General features: G+C 36.6%; 1 protein-coding gene and 1 pseudogene across 1 annotated transcript in view; one reads left to right on the top strand and one right to left on the bottom strand.

The window, feature by feature from the left end:
- The window catches only part of TENM2 (teneurin transmembrane protein 2), a 1,067,650-nt gene that overhangs the window by 354,745 nt on the left and 691,381 nt on the right, over window positions 1-21,524 (top strand). The window lies entirely within an intron of this gene.
- LOC129509676 (phosphatidylinositol N-acetylglucosaminyltransferase subunit Y-like) lies at window positions 19,277-19,515 on the bottom strand (annotated as a pseudogene).

Below are 21,524 nucleotides of genomic sequence, written 5' to 3' on the forward strand. Positions count from 1 at the left end.
TCAGCTCTTGCCTTATTGGAGTGTCTGTGATTGCTCTAAAAAAATTATCCTAAGAAAAAAATTTTAATTGAAAAGCTTTACTCTATTTTTTCATATACCAAAAGAACATTGGTACACAATATTAATTTATAGTATCCTTTGACTGCTGGACTCCCCATATTAGCCCTCAGTTTGGATAGCACAATCATATTTTTCAGGTTTTCCTAACACTTTTCAAATCTTTCCAGTAAGTGGGTTAGGACATATTTTCTTGCATTTCTCTCTTCCCTTGAGAAAGTCACCAATTGAGTTGTTTCTGTACAATTTCTTTTCATATCCTTACTCTTTAGTGTATTAGACACTACATATATCATGATGGAAACTTTTAATGGTTAAACATGAAATGACTTAAATGTTCTGGATAAGTTAATTTGCTTAGAAAAAGGTCCTGATCGGAGGTGGACCTAAAGCATTTCTTTTCATAGACTGAGGGCATATCCATACTTATTTTTTTAACAAAAATGAGCATTCTACTAGTTGATCTCATAGTCAACCTTATTTTAGTGATCAAAAAGTAAGAATTAGAACTAAGATGGTCATGAAAGGTACGTGAAATGAACAATGAACCCAGAGTGAAAAGGTCTACGTCTAACTCTGCCCTAATTGTGTCTATGACCTTGGGTGCCTCATTTTTCTCCCTGGGTCTAGTTTTCCCCTTTGTAAAATGAGGTCTATGGAGTTCTCAATCTCCAAGGATTATTTGCCTATATTATTTATTTCAACATGATGAGAAATACATTCCTTCTGGCATTTTATAAAGTCAGAATATAAAAATATAAATCTATCTGAAACCCCAACTTTAAAGTAAGATAACAGTGTCCTGGCAGAGAACAAAAATAAACAAATTTCAGCTAGATCTATTCTAAGAGATAATGCCTAGATTTGGAGGATGCCATGCCCTAGGAGGTAGGAGTTGTTGCTACTATGTCTTACTTTGTCCATTTTATCCAACAAAAATGTCTATGTCCTAATAAAAGGTAAAATGATTTCACTTGTGCAAATCTACAGGCATATACGAGCAAGTCGTGGTATATTAGTTTCCTAGAGCTGCCATAACAGAATACCACAACCTGGATGGCTTAAAACAACAGAAATTTATTCTTTCACTGTTCTTCAGGCCAGAAATCTAAAATCAAGGTATCCATAGGGCATTTCTCCCTCTGAAGGCTCTATAAGAGGATCTGTTCCTTGACTCTTCCAGCTTCTGGAGGCTGTTGGCATTCCTTGGCTTGCAACTACATCTCCCTCTGCTTCACCTTCACCAGCTTCTCTGTGTGTCTGTTTCTGCCTTTCTCATGTAAGGATACATGTGAGGGCCTTGAGGATCCAGCCAGATAATTCAGGATAAGCTTCTCTTCTCAAGATCACATTTAATCACCTCTTTTGCCTTTTGAGGCGACATTCACTATTTTACCATAAAAATATATATATATTTGCAGGGTTGGGTAATTAAAACACAGACCTATATTTCCGGAGGCTACCATTCAGCCCATTACAGGTAACTGGTTAACATATGTTTCACTGCTATGAGAACGCCCATGCAGTATTGGATGATTATTGCACATAGGAACACAGGTTCAGTGTTGCCAGATTTTCCAACTTTAAAAGAAAAACTAGAAGCCTGGATTTTATGTCTGTATGCTTATAAGTGAAATCCCCTGATACTTGATGTTGGCTCATTGGGGAAAAAAGTCTACATGTGCCAAATGTAGACATGTACGGACCATATTCACTTCAAGAGCTGTGAGGATGTAATCTCAAAAAAACCCAGTAAAATTTCCTTTGAAAGGTACTTTGTATGCCTATTCATTAACTCAACAAATATTTCTTTAGCACCTAATAGAATAATATTTATTTTTGATTGACCAAGAGAGACCTTGTTGCTTTGAGAAAAGAACTCCCAAAATGCAACTCTCATAGTTCTTAGAAAGAAAAGAAAAAAAAGCATCAGCTCCATATCTCCTTTTTGAGGATGTAACTTAGTACTCTGTGGCATTCACTGAGATCAACTGGGTTTCGTAATCCTGGAGTGAAGTTAATATTCAAACGCAAAATCTTAAATCTGATCGGGATCCTTGAGTACCTTGGAGATAACAGTGTCCCTAGGTTGCCTATTATCTTAAGTTTACTGGGTATTCATCTTGGCTATGTTAACTATGATTTTTTATAGATAATGATAGCAAAGCCATTCACGTTTCATGTAGACTTTCATTGCTATGGAGTCAGCATTGCTAAAAAAGGCCAGCATGTTACAATGTCCAATCATTCAATTTCATTCATCATTGACAGCAAAGCTGTGTGTTTTATTTTTTAATACAAAGAAGAAAAGTTCTTGCAGGTGCCCAATCTGCCATCAATAGCTGTGAGAACTTACTCAAGTTCCCTCAGCTTTTTCATTCAAAAAATAGAGATTAAACAGATATATCTTAAAAGTTTTCATCACAAGAAAACTATAACTATTTGTGAGATAATATGTTAATTAAACTTATTGTGATAATTCCCTCACAATATGCCCATATATCAAATCATTATGTTATACACCTTAAATGTTGACAATATTATATGTCAATTATCTCAACAGAACTGAGGGAGAGGGGGAGAAAGAAAACAGAGATAATAAAAATAAATCTCTCCCAGAGTTGCTTTGAGAATTAAAGAGGTTAATGCATGCGAAGTGTTTAGAAAAAGTGCCTGGCACACAATAAACACCTAATAATCACTGGCTGTGATTATTATTTTCATCAGGATCATTTTATTATCAAATAATGGTAACTGTCTACTATTCTATTTCCTTTCTCTATGGCAGTGCTTTTCAAAATGTAATGCATGCCTAATTCATCTGGGGATCATGTTAAAATATAGATTCTGATTTGGTAAATCAACGTGGAGCCCAGTTCTGTCTTCAACAAGCCCCCAGATAGGGCTGGTGCCGAGGATTTGAAGATTACACTTCAAGTAGCCCATGAAACTGCCTGCACATTACAATCATCTGAAAAGCTTTCAGAAAATACCAGTGTGTGGCCCCTTTCCCACCCACAGATCAATTAAATCAAAATCACTGGTGGTGGGAACCCAGACCATTGATATTTCTGTAATAGTTCCCCAAATGTCTTAGGTCAGGCTGCTATAACAAAATACTATAAACTGAGTGGCATATGAACAGCAGAAATTTATTTCTTATAATTCTGGAAGCTGAAGTCCAAGGTTAGGATATCAGCCCGGGTGGGCTCCAGTGAGAACCTTCCACCAGGTTGTAGACTACTGACTTTCTGCATCCTCACATGAGGTGGGAGTGAGTTAGCTCTCTGGCTTTATCTGATAAGGGCCCTAATCCCATCCATAAGATTCCATTCCAATAGCCTAATTACCTCTCAAATTTTCCCCCTTCAAATATCATCATATTGGAATCAGGGTTTCAACATATGGATTTCAGAGAACATTCAGTACATAACACCAAGGGAATCTAATATGCGACCAGAGTTGAGAATCATTCTCTTATTATATAAAATTTTTCACACCCTCCCAAATAATGAGGTAAAAAGAAATGCCAAGGCTCTCTATTCTGAATTAAATCCTCATCCCACCTGGAGAAGGCTAACAGCAAAAACAATAACACATCTGAAGTGGTGCCCAGGGCTAGTCTTGCAAGTGTCTAATGGGAAACACAATATTTTGGTATTTCCCAACCTGGTGCTGTTAACAAGAATCATCCCTTGTTTGTGTTTGTTAATCAGCTTGATGAGCAGTTTCTGTGTCGATCTTCCGAAACTGTGTTGGCCAGTTTCCAAATCAAGTGCATAAATTACACACTGCCCTCTCTTCAAGCTGCTCATCACCCTTTAGAATATCAGGAAGGATTTCCTTTGTGCAAATCTGTGTAAGTGGATTGCTTAGACTGGTACTTTGTGGGGGTTGATCTGACGTGACACCCTAAAGTGTCACAATATTATGACACTGTGGTGACATACTTTAATGCTAAGGAGTAATATTTTGACCAATATCCAAATGTCAGTCTTTTTTTAGGTTAGATTCTCATATATAAGGGTGTTTCCTCAAGGAGTTATTTATAGATCTTGAGTTTCCAAAGTACCAACCTAAGCACTCTATTCTAAGAACTAAGGGGTAACATATGGCTCAGCTCTACTGGGATTCGCTATCAAAAAGAATGCAAGAATATGCTGGTAATTCCTTAGGAAAAGATTAAGTAAAATCAGATTTCAAGAACATGGAAATTTCCATAGGGTCAACTCTCTATGTGAAAGACACCCTGGGACTTAGAGAACCAATTCTTTCTTCCATTTCTATATGAACTCATGGTAATTTCTCATGGGCTATCACCTTTTAGACTGAGATCCTTCTCTATTCTTGTCTCAGGAACTCTAATGTAGAAATCACCTTGGACCTGAAATTTCTACCAGACTATAGTTCTCTTTGAGAAGCATGAGGGGAAAATAGAGAAGAAAATAGTGAAACCTCCTTATATTCCTTAGCAAATATTTTCAGTAGTTATATGACTTGACACTGTTAGAAGAGTATAGTTTGTATTATTTTTGTTAGTAGTATTAGATTTCAAGGTGTATCTGTTTGTATCTCCTAATTATAAGGTCATGGGTTGGGGAGTAAATGTGTGTTTCTGCATATTCAGAATGACCGACTCGCCTAACAAAGGAAAAAAGAACTGCCCAAGGAGTAGTAAATTTATTCATGGCCTTAAAAACAAGAAGAAAACATGAACAGTATCCAGTATTTGCATAACAGCTTCTCATGCCTTCTTGAGCAACAAAAAGATAGGTCTATTGGAGGAATCCAGAGTTTTAAAAAATACCAAAATAGATAAGTCAGTAAGTTAGGAACAGTGGGGTAACAGGGAGTCATCTCTAAAAAAATATCCAAGATGTGGATGCGTACATTCAGATGACAATGTCAAAAACTCCTTATCTATGAAAAAAATAACACACATACATACACACACACACACACACGCCCCCCCCCCACACACACACATACCTAGAAAAGAAGAAAAGAAAGATGGAATATTCTGCAACAGATTGCTAACAGTGGGGTAGTGGGAATACGTGGTTGTGTATTTTTTAAATGTTTCATAACAAGCCTAGATTACTACTTATATAATCAGAAAACAACAAGAACAACTGTTGAATGTTTTGGAAGTGCAATTTATGTTTTTTCTTCTTTTGGCTTGTTTGCACTTTGTGATTACTTCATAGTCAACGTTTATTGTTTTATAGTCTTCCTAAAAAGTTACTGTATAAATACCAACACAATAAAAAAAAAATTGAGAAACATAGAACTTCTCTGAGTCTCTGTCTTTAGGAAGTTAGATATTCTTCTTTTTTATTCCTGTTCATTGGCTAATTGGTTGGCTTATGCCCTCTACCATGGATAATGCTTACTCTATTAGCATACATTTGGAGCTTTTATTTTCTAGAATAAATCTCAGTCAGTGTCTGTGGAAATCTGCTCCTGAAATGTTCACAGATCTGTCATGTAGAGAAGTAAGATCATGGAATCTTGCTGAAATGTTTATGCAAATATTTCTGAGGGCATATGCTCTACCCTTAAATAACCCACAATACATCAGAAAAGCATAGAGTCCACATGCATTCAAATGTAATCAATCCTCTGTCTCCGGGCATTAAGAATGAACTCTCTGGGAATAAGATCTTTAATCAAGAGTCCTCCATTCTCCCCAGCAATCTCTCTTCCTATCTACCTCCCAACCCCCATATCTCAAATGTAAGGAGAGAATTATTGTTTACAAAGAAGAGCAACTGAAACTTTGCATTTCCCCATAGAAAAAATCATTCTTGAACTTAACTTTTTTTGGTATATTTTTTACTGGAGTTTGATTTGCCTTTTTGAGGCAAAAAGGATATATCTGAACTACTACATAGGCCTATGTGCACAGGCAAGCCCAAATGTTTGTGTTTACTAGGCCTAAAGATCCAACAAAGAACGGTAACCCCCCCCCAAAAAAAGAAACTCAGCAGACACTCATCATAAATTACATGTACAGAATATCAAATATTTGGATGATTGAAATCCCATGTTATGAATTTTCCCTTTTTCCTACAGTTTTATGACAGCCTTTAACATCTACTATTTTATTTTCCATGTTTTGCATTTCCTAGACTCTCAATATCTGTGCTGCTCCCTCTGTTTGGATTGCTCTACCCCTTGTCTCACTTGGTAAACTGTTGCTAATACCTCAAAGACAGATGAAAATGGCTCCTTTTCTCTTAGAGCATTCCCCTACCTCCATGATGGAAAGGGACACTTACTCACCTGTGACCTCATGATATTTTCTACACTTCTGCTGTTATTTTCTCATTGAATAAATTATTTGTGCCTTATGAATTGTTGGTTCAGAATTCTGAGAGGGTGGAAACCATGAACACTTGTACTTCTACCATAGCACAGAGTAGGCATTTAGTAAATGTTTTTGAACAAAAGTTTAATCTTATAACATAGTGTTAGGGGGTCCTTGCTCTGATAAGAAGAAAACAAATGAAGTTTATCTTTAGTGTACAAAAGGGTTGCTCTGCCCTATCAAAATGATTGCATCAAGTCACCTTCTACCTCTTCTGAAGCCTCCAGAGAAATTCCATCCCTTCAGGTGGGGGGAGAGGAAGAGTAAAACAGTTTGAATATGTTTTTCCAGTTTTATTGAGCAGTAATTGACACACACTATTTTATAAGTTTAAGATGCACAGCCTGATGATTTGATTAACGTTTATCAGGAAATGATGACAATAAGCTCAGCTAACATCCACCTTCTCATATAAGCACAATAAACATAGAAAAAAAGAGAAAAAGGAAAAAAAATCTTCTTATGATGAGAGCTCTTAGGATTTACTCTGTTCACAGCTTCCCTAGATATCATACAGCAGTCTTAGCTACAGTCATTGTGTTGTACATTACATCCCTGGTGCTAATTTATCTTGTAACTAGAAGTTTATACCTTTTCACTAAATACTTTTTTAAAAATTTATTTTTTATTGGTGTTCAACTTACCAACATACAGAATAACCCCCAGTGCCCTTCACCCATTCACTCCCACCCCCCGCCCTCCTCCCTTTCTACCACCCCTAGTTCATTTCCCAGAGTTAGGAGTCTTTATGTTCTGTCTCCCTTTCTGATATTTCCCACACATTTCTTCTCCCTTCCCTTATATTCCCTTTCACTATTATTTATATTCCCCAAATGAATGAGAACATATAATGTTTGTCCTTCTCCGATTGACTTGAAGTCAATCACTTACTTATTATCACTTATTATTATCACTCAGCATAATACCCTCCAGTTCCATCCACGTTGAAGCAAATACTTTTTTATAAGCTCAAAGTATTTAGCATTTGCTTTGATAGCTGTACAAAATCAGTCTTCTGACAATTTTTTTTATTTAGATAAACTTCAGTAATTAAAGCGTCCAGTGAAATTCTGACAATTTGGAGGGTTGTGAATTAGGAAGCAATGTAGAATGATGCAATGTGACAGGAGTATGCAATAATTGGAAATGTATTCATCTTAGATAAGAAAGGTCATTGCTTCCCAGTTCCACTACCTCATTTGGAAGTCAAAATGGACTGCAAAAATATCATGGGTTAGGCATGAGTGCAGTTTAGTTGAGTATCCTGCCTCTTGCTGCCAAGAGGAGAGGGGTATTGGAGAATACAGCATGAGCACTACATTCAGAATCCCAGTTTTGTGACTTATGAATTATATTAACTAAGCTAAATTTCTTTTTTTTATTTTTTTTTATTTATTTATGATAGTCACAGAGAGAGAGAGAGAGGCAGAGACATAGGCAGAGGGAGAAGCAGGCTTCATGCACCAGGAGCCCAACATGGGATTTGATCCCATGTCTCCAGGATCGTGCCCTGGGCCAAAGGCAGGTGCCAAACCGCTGCGCCACCCAGGGATCCCCTAAGCTAAATTTCTTAGTATGAGTGTGCATAATTTCATCTTTAAATTTGAGTTACAATAATACCTATTTTAGAAGTTTGTTGAGGGGATTAAATGAAATTGTGCATGCATAAATCTTACTGTAATATCTGGCACATACTAAGCCACCTGGGATTTATTTATTTTTTCAATTTATCAATTTTTTAAGATTGTATTTATTTATTCATGAGAGACATAGAGAGGCAGAGACATAGGCAGAGGGAGAAGCAGCCTCCCCATGGGGAGTCCAATGCAGAATTCAATCCAGAACCCCAGGATCACAATCTGAGCCAAAGGCAGACATGCAACCACTGAGCTACCCAGGTGCCCCACCACCTGGGATTTAAATCTCTGTCTGTCTAGTTGTTTAAATGGACAAAATTATTTATCTTTTCTGAATTTCATTCTACAAATCCATCATACACTATATGGTACTTACCAAAAAAATATGATGACATTTATTAAGTGCCCAACATTTGTAGCTGCTCAATCAATGACTGATAATACTATGTATTAAAATAATCTCTATTGAACTCATTGAAATGAATTGCTGTAAGCTCTTCATATTCTTGTCTCTTCTTAATGTATGTGTGTAGAAATATCTTAGCCCAATTTTTGCTGTCCTTTGTTACCAACAACTATCTTCAGGCTTTTTAAAAGTCTGTATTACATATTCCCATATGGTTTTTCTTGAATTTTTGTTTTTTTGGGTTTGTTTTTTGTTGTTGTTGTTTTGTTTTGTTTTTTTTTGAGTAAGTATAGTGGGAGTGACTGAAGAAGAAGGATTAAAAATAGGAGAAATATTTCTCTAACAGTATACTTTATACCTGTATCTAACAATGGTAAAGACAGTAAGATAGCCCGGTCCTGACTTGACTTGATTCATCTGGAGAACTCTGTTCTCTTCTGCATATAGGATTATATGTAGTAAGTGTTGGTAACTGAGTGAATGAACAAAGATCTATATTTGTTCAATTTCAGAAGTCAAAATCTGAGGTGGAGAAAAAGCAAACCAGTCAGCAATTGTTTCTGTTTAATCACTGCCCCTTGCCTTCTGAGCCAAACTCTTGGCCCTACTGCAGAACAATTACTCTGAAGTCCCAATCTAGTTTTCACATTTATAAATAAGGAAATTGAGCATGATCTTCAGGAGTTTCTTTAAACTTGAAAAATCTATAGTATTATGACTTTAAGCAATGCTGCCATAATTAGAACTCATTCCCGTGATTCCTGGTTTAGAATCATCTCTTTTACATTATATCTTACTGTATTCATTCACCTTCTGTACTTAGGAGAATCTTCATGTCTTTCATAGAGTTCCCAGCCTACCGCTTAAGCCCAGGGTTTCCAAACACATGAAGTAAATACAGAGGGAGAGGTGCGATGAAGGGTAGTTTTGATAGGGGGAACCTTTTAAAAAGTGCATTGACAGGTACGATCATACTAAGAATTGATGAGGTTCTGTTGATTGGAACAGAAATAAGTGACTAACTGGGCTAGCTTATAAAAGTACAAATGAATCACAGATTTAAAGTTAAATTTTCCTAATACTGAAATAGATTTTCTTAGACCTTGTAAACTCTAAAATATCTGTTGTGATGATCAAAAATACAAGTGACAGAAGTTACAGCCTCCACAGAGCCCTGCTTTGGCTCAGTATTTGTTGGTACTCTGGAAATATCCCAGCATGTTTGAAACTGATGAGTGGACCAGAGAAGGAGGAATGGCTGCTCTTCCCAATTTAATGCATTGAAGTATAGTTTGTTTGTCACCGACTTTATCACAAACAAAAATCTTTTATGTTCCTTGACCATGTTTTTTAGAATAATCCTCCGTACTAAGCAATGTACCTATAGCATCATTGCTTGAAGTATGATCTGCAGATCAATTATTTCTATAATATTTCTCAATTTATTTCTAAATGTCTATAATTTCTATTTTATTTCTATGTCAGATTGGAAACTTTTTAAAAAATTAGTTCACACAGATAATTTGAGAAACAATGCTCTACAAGGAATAAAATTTAAAAATCAGGAGTAAGAGTGAGGAATGAAACTGGAAAGGCCTGCCTGCGTATTTACATGTGAATGTCTGTGTATATGAGCAGTGCTCCTGCAAACAGCTTCAGGGCACTCTTTATCTAGTTTTGACTGTCACACCCTTGAGCTTAATATTTCACTTCCAGTATCTCTGTTTCTGTCTCTTTCTCTTCCCCCATTATGTCTTTTAATCCTCAAGGAATTCTGGGTGAGGGTGCTATAAAAAATTTTCTTTTTGGCCCAAAGAGGATTTTCTCACAATAGGGCAGTTATCAGAAGAAAGGCCTGATTTAACTTTTTACTCTGAGTGCATCAATCCCATGTTGTCAAAATGGGCACGTGATCCATAAGCAAAGCTCCCTCCCAATCAGGCCAACTGGGAGCAATCCGCCTTGCTCAAGAGTCCCATTCAGGTAGGTGGAGGCCAGGGCACCGCAGCGCTGTTGAAAATGACAGATTTATAGTCATGTCCCTGCCTTGCGTTTCAGTGGGGAAGCACGGCTTCTCTTCCAGCAAGCGGACTTAGATGTCTGTTTGCTGCTGCCCTCAAATGTGAGCACTGCTGGTGATGCACGTCACAAATGGAAGTAATATCATTTGAAGTAGTCCGGCTAGAAGCCCAGGAGCAATCTAACTGCATTAACTCCGCTGTCTGAGTGGAGAAGGCTGAAGAGGGTACATGGCTCGGCTGAGCTGATGTGAAGAAAACAGAGCAGCAGTACACAAGTCCATGACTGCTAGGAGCGTGGGAGCCTAAAGAGGTTTCACTTACTGCCTTCAAATAAATGACACCGGAGTATCACAGGACACCTAATAGTCTGTTAGCAAACCTTAGTGAACATTAGAAGTGGTTTCCTTTATTTTTGAGGGCTTTCTGATGTTTTTGTTCCCCCTTCCTACATCTTCGAGCTTGGGTGACAACTGCTTTATGCACAAGAATACCCTTTTGTATTTTTACTGATGATTTCAAAGCACTGGGCAAGAATTCTAGGCTTCCTTTATATTGTTTTCAAAGACTACAGTATATGACTTTTATTAGAAAAAGAAAATAAGGTTCAAAATCATTAGGGTTTTTCCCCCCACGTTTTGTAATAAATAATGGCCCAACAAGTTATCTTGTAAGAGTTATCAGAACTCAGGTACTTGGCTCTCTGTATTTGAACTCCAGTAAACCCCATTACCCAACACTTTGTCTTTTCATAGCCTTGTTTGTGCTGTGAGTTAAATCACATTTCCTAGTTATGGTGGGAAATAGAGTACCTCTCCACCAATATCTTTCATTTATTTAGCACACTTTTACTTAGAACTGTCTTCAAACAGTTCAAGAGCCCTTAAGCTGCACTGAATGTTTTGTGTCATTCACTCTCATGGCTACAACTTGAGGTCAGAGCTGACATTCTCCCCATTTGCAGGTAAGGAAACTGAATACTTAAAAATGTAATAATTTCACTAAGATCTAAGAACCATGAAAGTTGTTTCTTGTCTCTATAAGACATTAAAAGTTTTATTAATTAATACGACATATGAAATGTTCAGTTTCAACTAATGGGAATTGAAATATATATATATGCAAAAACATATATAGTCATATGTGTATGCATATGTTGTATATGTATGTTTATATATATATATATCCTCTAAGGAAATGGCAGATAATCAAGTCTAGACAATGCAAGAAAGGTAAGATATGGAGACGATGTCCCTAACTTTCCTAAAGTATGTGTCCAGTAGGAAGATAAAACATATATCCAGAAAATGAATGTGCAAACTAGAATATGATATGAGATAAAGTCTGAGGTCTTCCTCCCAAACTTAAAGTTTTATGACTTCTGATGAGGAATAATCAAGGAAAGCTTTCTGAAGGAGATAAAATATGAATAGAGATGAAAGACCTCGATTGTTCAAGATGGGAAACTAGAGGGTTACCAGGAGATGGAACAGGGAAACAAGAAATAGGAATATTCAGAGAAAATATGAATTGAGTAGAATATGTACACAATAGGAACTGATATGAGTTAAAACAAAATAATCGCTGGGAATCCGAAAATCAACAACCTGGAAAAATAAGCCAATACACTTGTAGGAATGAAGTTTCCTGAACTTGCAGGGACAACATTCAGTTGTTTTAGGAAGATTTGTGATGGTCTTGAGTACAGTGAATTATGGCTGAGGCTTTGGAAAGACACTGCAGGCAGAGAAACCAGCCTAGTAACTATGGCTCTTGTACAGCATATAGTAGGATAGAATGCATAGATAGAAAGGAAAATTCAAAGAAAATTCAGTAGGAGTCAAATCAACAAAAATCAACAGCATGGTTTAGGAGTGACACATGCTGGTTCTTAATTAGTTTCAAAACGTGCTCCATCATTTGCCTGATTTTTTAGATGACTATTGAACCTCGCAGAAATCTCGGAGGCTCAAAGCCTCAGGATGGGTCTCTATATGTCTTTAAGGAAGGACACATCTAGAACATGAATAGGCAAACAAGGATAACAATTCAAGGCCTAAATAACCCAAAATGTCACCTTACCAGCAATGTCAAAATGTTGATAGAAACACTATAGGTATTTACCAAGTGTTGAATGAGGAACATATACATCGCTTAGATGTAATTTCTCGGAGGCTAAGAATATTCATTAGGGACTGTGATATAGTACCTTGCTGGATAGAGAGAGAAAAATAAAATAGACATTCCAGGTGAGAGTGCCAGTAGGAGCCAGGCTTGGAGACAAGAATATTCCTTGTATATTTCACAGGGCAGGAAACCCACTTTAATGGGCTATGAGAAGATAAAACTCCAAAGGAAGATTGGGACCAGATTAGAAATGCCTTTGAATTTGCAGATTTAGCAAATAAAATTAAAGGATACCCAGTTAAATTTGAATTTCATGTAAATAACAAGTAATTTTTGGCATAGTTTGTCCCAAGCAAAATTACTGTTTATTTGAAATTCAAATTTAACTGGGTATCCTATATTTTATCTGGCAGCCCTACCTTGAATGCCATGAAAAAGCAATTGGATTTGATTTTCATTAAGAACCATTTTAAGGGTATTTGAGCAATAGTGTAACATGATGAAACAATTTTTAGGATAATTAATTTGGTGTGCAGGATAGAGGAGAGACTGCCTATAAGAAGAATAGCTATGGTGGTCTAGGGATAATACAGATAAGAGCTGATGAGACTTCCTGTCCTCCCACCTTCTCGTAAACCTTGTTTCTCTGCTCCCCTCTCTCTCCTGTCCTTCCTACTCCTATTGTAATATCTACTTTTGCAGAACACCTGAAGACCTAAGCAAGAGTCCCTCGAATGCAAGATTCTCTGTGTCTTCACAGAAAAGATTAAAGTTTCTCCTTAATATGATTCCTTTCCTTTTTTGTCTTAATATTTTGCACAATTAGAAGCATGTTGTTAACATGGATATTCTATGTTAAATTAAATTATCACTCCTCTGAGATGAAAATAATCATCAATTTCCTTTTTAAACCAAGATATAGACTCTTAAGATCCAAGTTCAGATGACTTCCCAGTCTCCTTTTTGGCTTATACCAATGCCCTCTGGATGTGCCTTTTCAGAAGGTTCTAGTGAGAGGCTCAAGGGGTCTACAACATAAATTGCTGACCATTTTTGAGAAGATTCTCTACTCATTTAGCACTAGCCACTGTCTCGAGTGGGTAGGTAGGATTATCCAGGCTCCTCGATATACGCTGATTTACATATATTCTGAAATGATGACCACAGTAGCTTCAGCTACTTCTGTCTTCTCATGTAGATAAAATAAAAATAAAAAAAGAATAAACATCTCTCCTTGTGATGAGAACACTTAGGATTTACTCTCTTAAAAACTTCCCTATATATCACATGGTTGGCTATAATCATCATGCTCTACATTATATCCTCAGTACTTACCTTATAACTGGAAGTTCGCACCTTTTGACCACCTTCCTCCAATACTTCCTCCTCCTACCCACACCCCTGCATCTGGTAACCGTAAATCTGATCTCTTTTTCTATGATTTCTTTTTCTTTTAGATTACATATATAAATGAGATCATAGAGTATCTGTCTTTGTTGGATTTATTTCACTATTTCACTTATTTAATGCCTTTAGGGTCTATTCATGTTGTTGCAAATGGTAGAATTTTCTCATTTTAATGGCTAAATAATATTCCATTTTATATCTGTATCTATATCTATATATAATCACAACTTCTTTATTCATTCATCAATGGACTGTTAAATAGTTTCCATATCTCGTGTATCATAAATAATGCCATGAACATGGGCGTAACAGATAGCTTCTTGAATTCATCCCTTCCCTAGCTTTGAATATATACCCTGAAGTGGAATTTCTCAGTCATATAGTAGTTCTATTTTTACTTTTTTGGGGATCTTCCATACTATTTTCCTAGTGTTATACCAATTTAAAATCACACTAACAGTGCACATTTCTCCATATTCACACCAGCATTTATTTTACACTTGTGTTTTTGTGATTACCATTCTAATAGGCATGACATATCTCCTTGTGGTTTTACTTTTCATTTCCCTAATAACTAATGATCGTGAGCATCTTTTCATGTATCTGTTGGCCTTTTGTACATCTTCTTTGAAGAAACTTATTCAGGTCCTTTGCCCGTTTTTTCCCCCCCATTGGGTTATTTGTTTTTTTGCTATTGTTTGTATGAATTATTTATGTTTTTGACATTAACCCCTTATCAAATATATGGTTCACATATATTGTTTTCTATTCTGTAGGTTGTCTTTCATTTTGTTGATGGTTTCTTTTGTGTGTAGATGTTTTTTAGTTTGGTGTAATTCAGCTTGTTTATTTTTTATTTTATTCCTTGTTCTTTATGTGTCATATCAAAAAAAAAATCATTACCAAGACCTATGTTAAGGAGCTTTGTTCCAATGTTTTCCTCCTAAAGTTTCATGTTTTCAAGTCTTACATTAAGTCTTTAATCCATTTGGAGTTAATTTTTTTGAGTGGTAGGAGATATGGATCCAGTTTCATCTTTTATATGTGAATATCCAATTATCCCAGCACAATTTTTTTAAATGACTCCTTTTTCCCCATTGACTACACTTGGCTGTCTTGTGAAATATTGTTTGACCATATTTACTTGGGTTTACTTTTGGGATCTCAATTCTGTTCCATTGATCTATTTGTTTTATGTAAGAACCGTACTGCTTTAATGACTATAGCTTTATAACAGAGCTTAAAATCACGAAATATGACATCCCCTGCTTTGTCCTTTCTCAAGATTTCTTTGGTAATTCAGGGTCTTTTGTGGTTCCATATAAATTTTAAGATTTTTTTAAGATTTCATTTATTTGGGCATCTCAGGTGGCTCAGAAGTTTAGCGCCGCCTTCAGCCCAGGGTGTGATACTGGAGATCCGGGATCAAGTCCTGTGTCAGACTCCCTGCATGGAGCCTGCTTCTGCTTGTGTCTGTGCCTCTCTCTCTCTCTCTCTCTCTCTCTGTGTGTGTGTGTGTGTGTGTGTGTGTGTGTGTGTGTCTCATGAATAAATAAATAAAATCTTTAAAAAATTTTTTTCATTTATTTGTTTGAGAGAAAGAGCAAGTGAGCACAAGCAGGAAGGAGAGGGAGAATCTGAATCAGTCTCTGTGCTGAATGAACCTGAAGCCTGATGCAAGACTCAATCCCATGACCAAGAGATCACTATTTGAGCCAAAACCAAGAGTCAGATACTCCACTAAATGAGCCACACAGGCACCCCAGAAGTGTTTTTTCTACTTGTAAAAAATTCCACTGGAATCTTGATAGGGTTGTATTGAATCTACAGATGGCCTTCAGTAGTATTGACATTTTAACAATATTAATTATTCTAATCTATGAACAGGGATACTTTTCCATTTATTTGTGTCTTTTTCTATTTTTTTTTCTATCAATGTCTTGTATTTTTCTTTAAATTTATTAGTTGGCATTTTATTGGTTTTGATGGTATAGTAAATGGGATTTTTTTTGTTTCCTTTTCAGAAATTTTGTTGTTAATGTATAGAATTGCTATTAATACTTACATATTAATTTTGTATCTTGGAATTTTACTGAATTCAATGATTGGATCTAACAATTTTTTTATTGAGTTTTTAGGATATTCTGTATATAAAATCATGTCACCTGCGAATAGAGACAATTTTATTTTTCAATTTTATCTTTGATTTCTTTTTCATGTCTGATTGGTCTTGCTAGGACTTCCAATACTGTGTTGAATAGGAGAGGCACCTTTGTTTAGTTCCTGATCGTGGAGGAAAAGCTTTCATCCTTTCACCACCTAGTATGATGTTAGTTGTAGACCTACCATATATGGGCTTTATTATATTGTGATAAATTCCTTCTCTGCTAATTTGTTAAGAGATTTTATCACAAATAGATATTGAATTTTGTCAAATGTTCTTTTCTGCATCTATTGAGGTGATCATATGATTTTCTTTCATTCTATTAATGTGATGTATCACACTGATTGATTTGCATATGTTAAACCATTCTTGGATCCCAGGGACAAATCCTGGTTGATTATGGTGAATGATCCCTTCATGTGCTGCTGACTTCAGTTTTCTATAGTTTATTGAGAATTTTTGCATCTATATTTATCAGGGATATTGGCCTGATATATAATATATAATATGGTTTTCTAGTAGTGTCTTTTTCTGGTTTTGGTATCAGGATAATGCTGACCTTGTAAAATGAGTTTGGGAGTGTTTCCTCCTCTTTAAGTTTTTTTGTTTTTTGGGTTTTTTTTGGGGGGGGGTTATTTGGAAGGGCCTAATAAATATTGGTGTTAAACTTTCTTTAAATATTTAAATTTAAATAAAGCTCACCAGTGAAGCCATCTAGTCCTGGGTTTTTCTTGATTGGGAGATTTTTAATACTGATTCAATCTCCCTAGTAGCAATTTGCCTATTCAGGTATTCTATTTATTTTTCACGTAGTCTTGCTAAGTTTAATGTTTCTAAGAATTTTTCTACTTATCCTAGGTTATTCAGCTTTTTGGTGTATAGTTGTTAGTAGTAGACTCATAATACTTTGAATTTTTGTGGTATCAACTGTAATGTTTTTCTATTTATAATTTTATTTATTTGAACATTTTCTCTTTTTTTCTTCGTTAGTCTAGCTAAGGGTTTGTCAATTTTATCTTTTCAAAGAACCGGCTCTTAGTTTGGTTAATCTTTTCCATTGCTTTTCTGTTTTCTATTTCATTTATTTCTACTCTATTCTTAATTCTTTCCTTTCTTTTGCTACCTTTGGGTTCAGTTTGTTCTTCTTTTTCTGGTTCCTTAAGTTATAGATTTAGGTTGTTTATTTGGTATAATTGGCTAAATGCAGGCATTTAGCTATGACCTCCCCTCCTAGAAATGCTTTTGCTACATTCCACAAGTATTGGTATGTTGTGTTTTTATTTGTTTGTCTCAAGAAACATTTTTATTTCCCTTTCATTTCTTCTTTGATTAATTGATTGTTCAAGAGGGTGTTGTTTAATTTCCTTTTGTTATTGATTTCTAGTTTTATGCCATTGTAGTCAGAGAAGATAGTTGGTATGATTTTAGCATTGTTAGATTTGCCAACTTTTGTGGCCCAACACATGGTCTGTCCTAGAAAATGTTCCATGTGCAGTTGAGAAGAATACATTTTGTATTATCATTGGAGAGAATGTTCTGTATATGTCTCTTAGGTCCATTTAGTCTATAATGTTGTTCCGGGTTCCCCTCTTTGCTGTTCTTTTGCATCTCCAAGGGCAGCATGAATACAGGCATAGTTCAGATATATTATGGTTTCAGTTCTAGACCATAGCAATAAAGTGAATATCACAATAAAACAAGTCAAATGAAGTTTTTGGTTTCCTAGTGCATATAAAAGTATGTTTATACTATATTGTAGTCTATTACGTGTGTAATAACATCATGCCTAAAAAATTTACGTACCTTAATTTAAAAATATTCCTAAAAAATGCTAACCATCATCTGAGCTTTCAGCAAGTCATAGTCTTTTTGCTGGTGAATGGTTTTGCCTTGATGTTGATGTTGATAGTTGTTGACTGATCAGGGTGGTGGTTGCTGAAGGTCAGAGTGTCTGTGGCAATTTTTAAAAATAAGACAACAATGAAATTTGCTGCATTGATTGACTCTTCCTTTCACGAGCGATTTCTCTGTAGCATGTAATGCTGTTTGATCACATTTTACCCACAGTAGAACTTCTTTCAAAATTGGAGTCAATCCTCTCAAACCTGCCTCTGCTTTATCAGCTAAGTTTATGTGATATTCTAACTGCTTTGTTGTCACTTCAACAATTTCCACAGCATCTTCACCAGGAGTAGATGCCATCTCAAGAAACACTTTCTTTGCTCATTCATAAGAAGCAACTCCTTATCTGTTCAAGTTTTATCATGAGAGTGCAGCAGCAATTCAGTCCCATCCTCAGACTCCACTTCTAATTCTAGTTCTCTTGCTGTTTGTACCACATGTGCAGTTACTTCCTCCACTGAAGTCCTGAACCCCTCAAAGTCATCCATGAAGATTGGAATCAACTTTTTCCAAATTTCTGTTTATATTGATGTTTTGCCCTCTTCCCATGAGACACAAATTTTTTTTAAATGGGAAGTGTCATTTTATTATTACTCATGTAAGCATTTGATGCCAAAGAAACAAATGTAATTTTACAAACTCAGAATGTTTGCGAGTACATGAAACTTCCATTTTATTCTAGTTTTCTATCACACTACCTCAAACGCATTTCTTTACAACTATTCTAGCATAGCTCCTCTGGAATTATTTTAGTTATCCTTAACATGTGACTGCCAAATACTTTGAATCTAAAATAAACAATTAAAATGTTAATGATTAACTTTTAGATGACTGGAGTGAGAAATAAAGCCATCAGGTGATGGTTGGGACCATTAATTTTCAACAAGAAACTTTGTTGAAATGTTTCTTCTGATGCAGTAGTTATAAATTAGACTTTTCAAAAAACAAAGTCAGAACAAAAGTATAATAAAAGAAACTTCTGCAACTTAAGCCTCCCATAGTCCTAAACCTCTGAGAGAAGCAAGGCAAAGTATCTTTCCTGCAAATTAAGTGGGTTTCCAGTATTTCTGTGTGGTTGAGCTTTCACAGACAGACACTCAATACATATCATTTATATATATATATATATATATATATATATATATATATATATATATATATATATATATTATCTTGGCCCTGGTTATATTAATTATATCTGAAGAGTTTAACACTCATCTACGTCCAAAGGTGGAATAACACAGAAAATGTCATCGTAATCAGCCTAAGCAGACTGTAAAAGCACAGGCTGACTGTGCTAGTGCAGCACTGTGGCAAGGCTTCTTCCACAGAGACTGAGTAGCACAGACCTGCTAAAGGGATCGTCAGAATAAGGGCAATGTAGGAAGAGACAGAAACAATCTTCTCCCCCACTTACTGACTGCCATTCTGACTTTTTAAAAGGAAATTAAGTTCTGTGTGTTGTTTTTTGTTTGTTTTTTTGGAGAGAAAGAGAGAGAAAGCTTGAGCGGGGTTGGGGGGGCACATAGAGGAAGAGGGAAAGAGAGAATCTTAAGCAGGCTCCACACTCAGCATGGAGGCTCGACCTCACAACCCTGAGATCATGACCTGAGCCGAAATCCTGTCACATTCTTAACTGACTGAGCCACCAGTGGCCCCTGTGGTGTTGCTTTTAATTATGATCTGGTACTGCCCCATTTCTTCTTCTTCTTTTGATGTGTCATCCTAGTTGCCTGCAGTATCATATTAGGATCCCCATTAATAATTGGAAAGGCTATTTCCAACTCATCATTAATCAACTCAGTTGTCAATGCTTCATATCTAAGCGGCTTTTTGGAGAGCAGGCACACCAGGAATACGAGCAGCACCAGGTCAAAGGCACGGGACGGGTCCTCCATCCTCCCACTCTTGTCTGCCCACAGCCACCATCCCTACACATGAAGGCACCTGTGGGTGGGCAACCACGCACAGTGGCACCTCTGTACCCTGCAGCCCTAAGGTGGGAGCCAGCAGCATGCTGTGCTCAGCATGGTGTGGCAACCCATGACCACACACTGCCTGGCACCCTCAGCCACCCGCGGGGCTTCAACAACAAATAGTCTTAATGGCATCCAGAATGATGAAATCCTTTCCAAAATGTTTTCGATTGACTTTGCCCAGATCCATTCAAAGAATCACTATGGCAGCTATAGCTGTACAAAATGTATTTCTTAAATAATAAGACATGATGGGATGCCTTGATAGCTCAGCGGTTAAGCTCTGCTTTCATCTCAGGGCGTGATCCTGGAGTTCAGGAATTGAGTCCCACATCGTGTCCCACATGGGGCTCCCTGCATGGAACCTGCTTCTCCCTCTACCTGTGTCTTTGCCTCTCTCTCTCTCTCTCTCTCTGTGTGTCTCTAATGAATAAATAAATAAAATCTTTAAAAAAATATAAGACTTGAAAGTTGAAATTTCTCCTTGATACATGGGTGCACAATGTATGTTGTGTCAGCAGGCATGAAAAGAACATTGATCTCATTGTACACCTCCATCACAGCTCTTGGGTGACCAATTGCATTGTCAATGAGTGGTAATATTTTCAAAGGAATCTTTTTCTCTAAGTAGGTCTCAACAGTGGGCTTAAAAGATTCAGTAAACTGGGGTGCCATGGTGGCTCAGTCAGTTAAGCATCTGTCTTCAGCTCAGGTCATGATCCCAAGATCCTGGGATAGAGCCCCGAGTCAGGCTCCCTGCTCAGTGAGGAGTCTGCTTCTCCCTCTCTCATTCCCTCTCCCCCTTCCCCTTGCTCATACTCTCTCTCTCACTCTCTTGGTCTCTCTCTCAGATAAACAAATTGTTTTTTTTTTTAATTCAGTAAACTAAATTGTAAACAGATGTGCTGTCATCCAGACTTTGTTATTCCATGTAAAGCACAGGCAGGGTAGATTTAGTATAATTCTTAAGAGCCCATGGATTTCCTGAATGGTAAATGAGCACTGGCTTCAACTTAAGATCTCCAACTACTTTAGCCCCTAACAAGACAGCCAGCCTGTCCTTTGAGGCTTTGAAACCAGGCACTGACTTCTCTCTAGCTATGAAAGTCCTAGATGGCATCGTCTTCCAAAAGAAGGCTGTTTCATCTACATTGAAAATCTGTTGTTCAGTGTAGCCACCTTCATTACTTATCTTGGCCACATCTTCTGGAGAACTTGCTGCAGCTTCTACATCAGTACTTGCTGCTTCATCTTTCATTTTTATGTTATGGAGACAGCTTCTTCTTTTAAACCTCACGACCCAAACTTCTGCTAGCTTTGCTTCTGTAGCTTCCTTTACCTCCCTCACCCTGTATATAATTAAAGACAGTTAGGGCCTTGCTCTGGATTAAGCTTTGTCTTGAGAGCATATTGTGGCTGCTTTGATCTTCCATCCAGACCACTAAAACTTTCTGCATATC

Source organism: Nyctereutes procyonoides, unplaced genomic scaffold (assembly GCF_905146905.1).
Source record: "Nyctereutes procyonoides isolate TBG_1078 unplaced genomic scaffold, NYPRO_anot_genome, whole genome shotgun sequence".
In the NCBI taxonomy this organism is placed as follows: domain Eukaryota; kingdom Metazoa; phylum Chordata; class Mammalia; order Carnivora; family Canidae; genus Nyctereutes; species Nyctereutes procyonoides.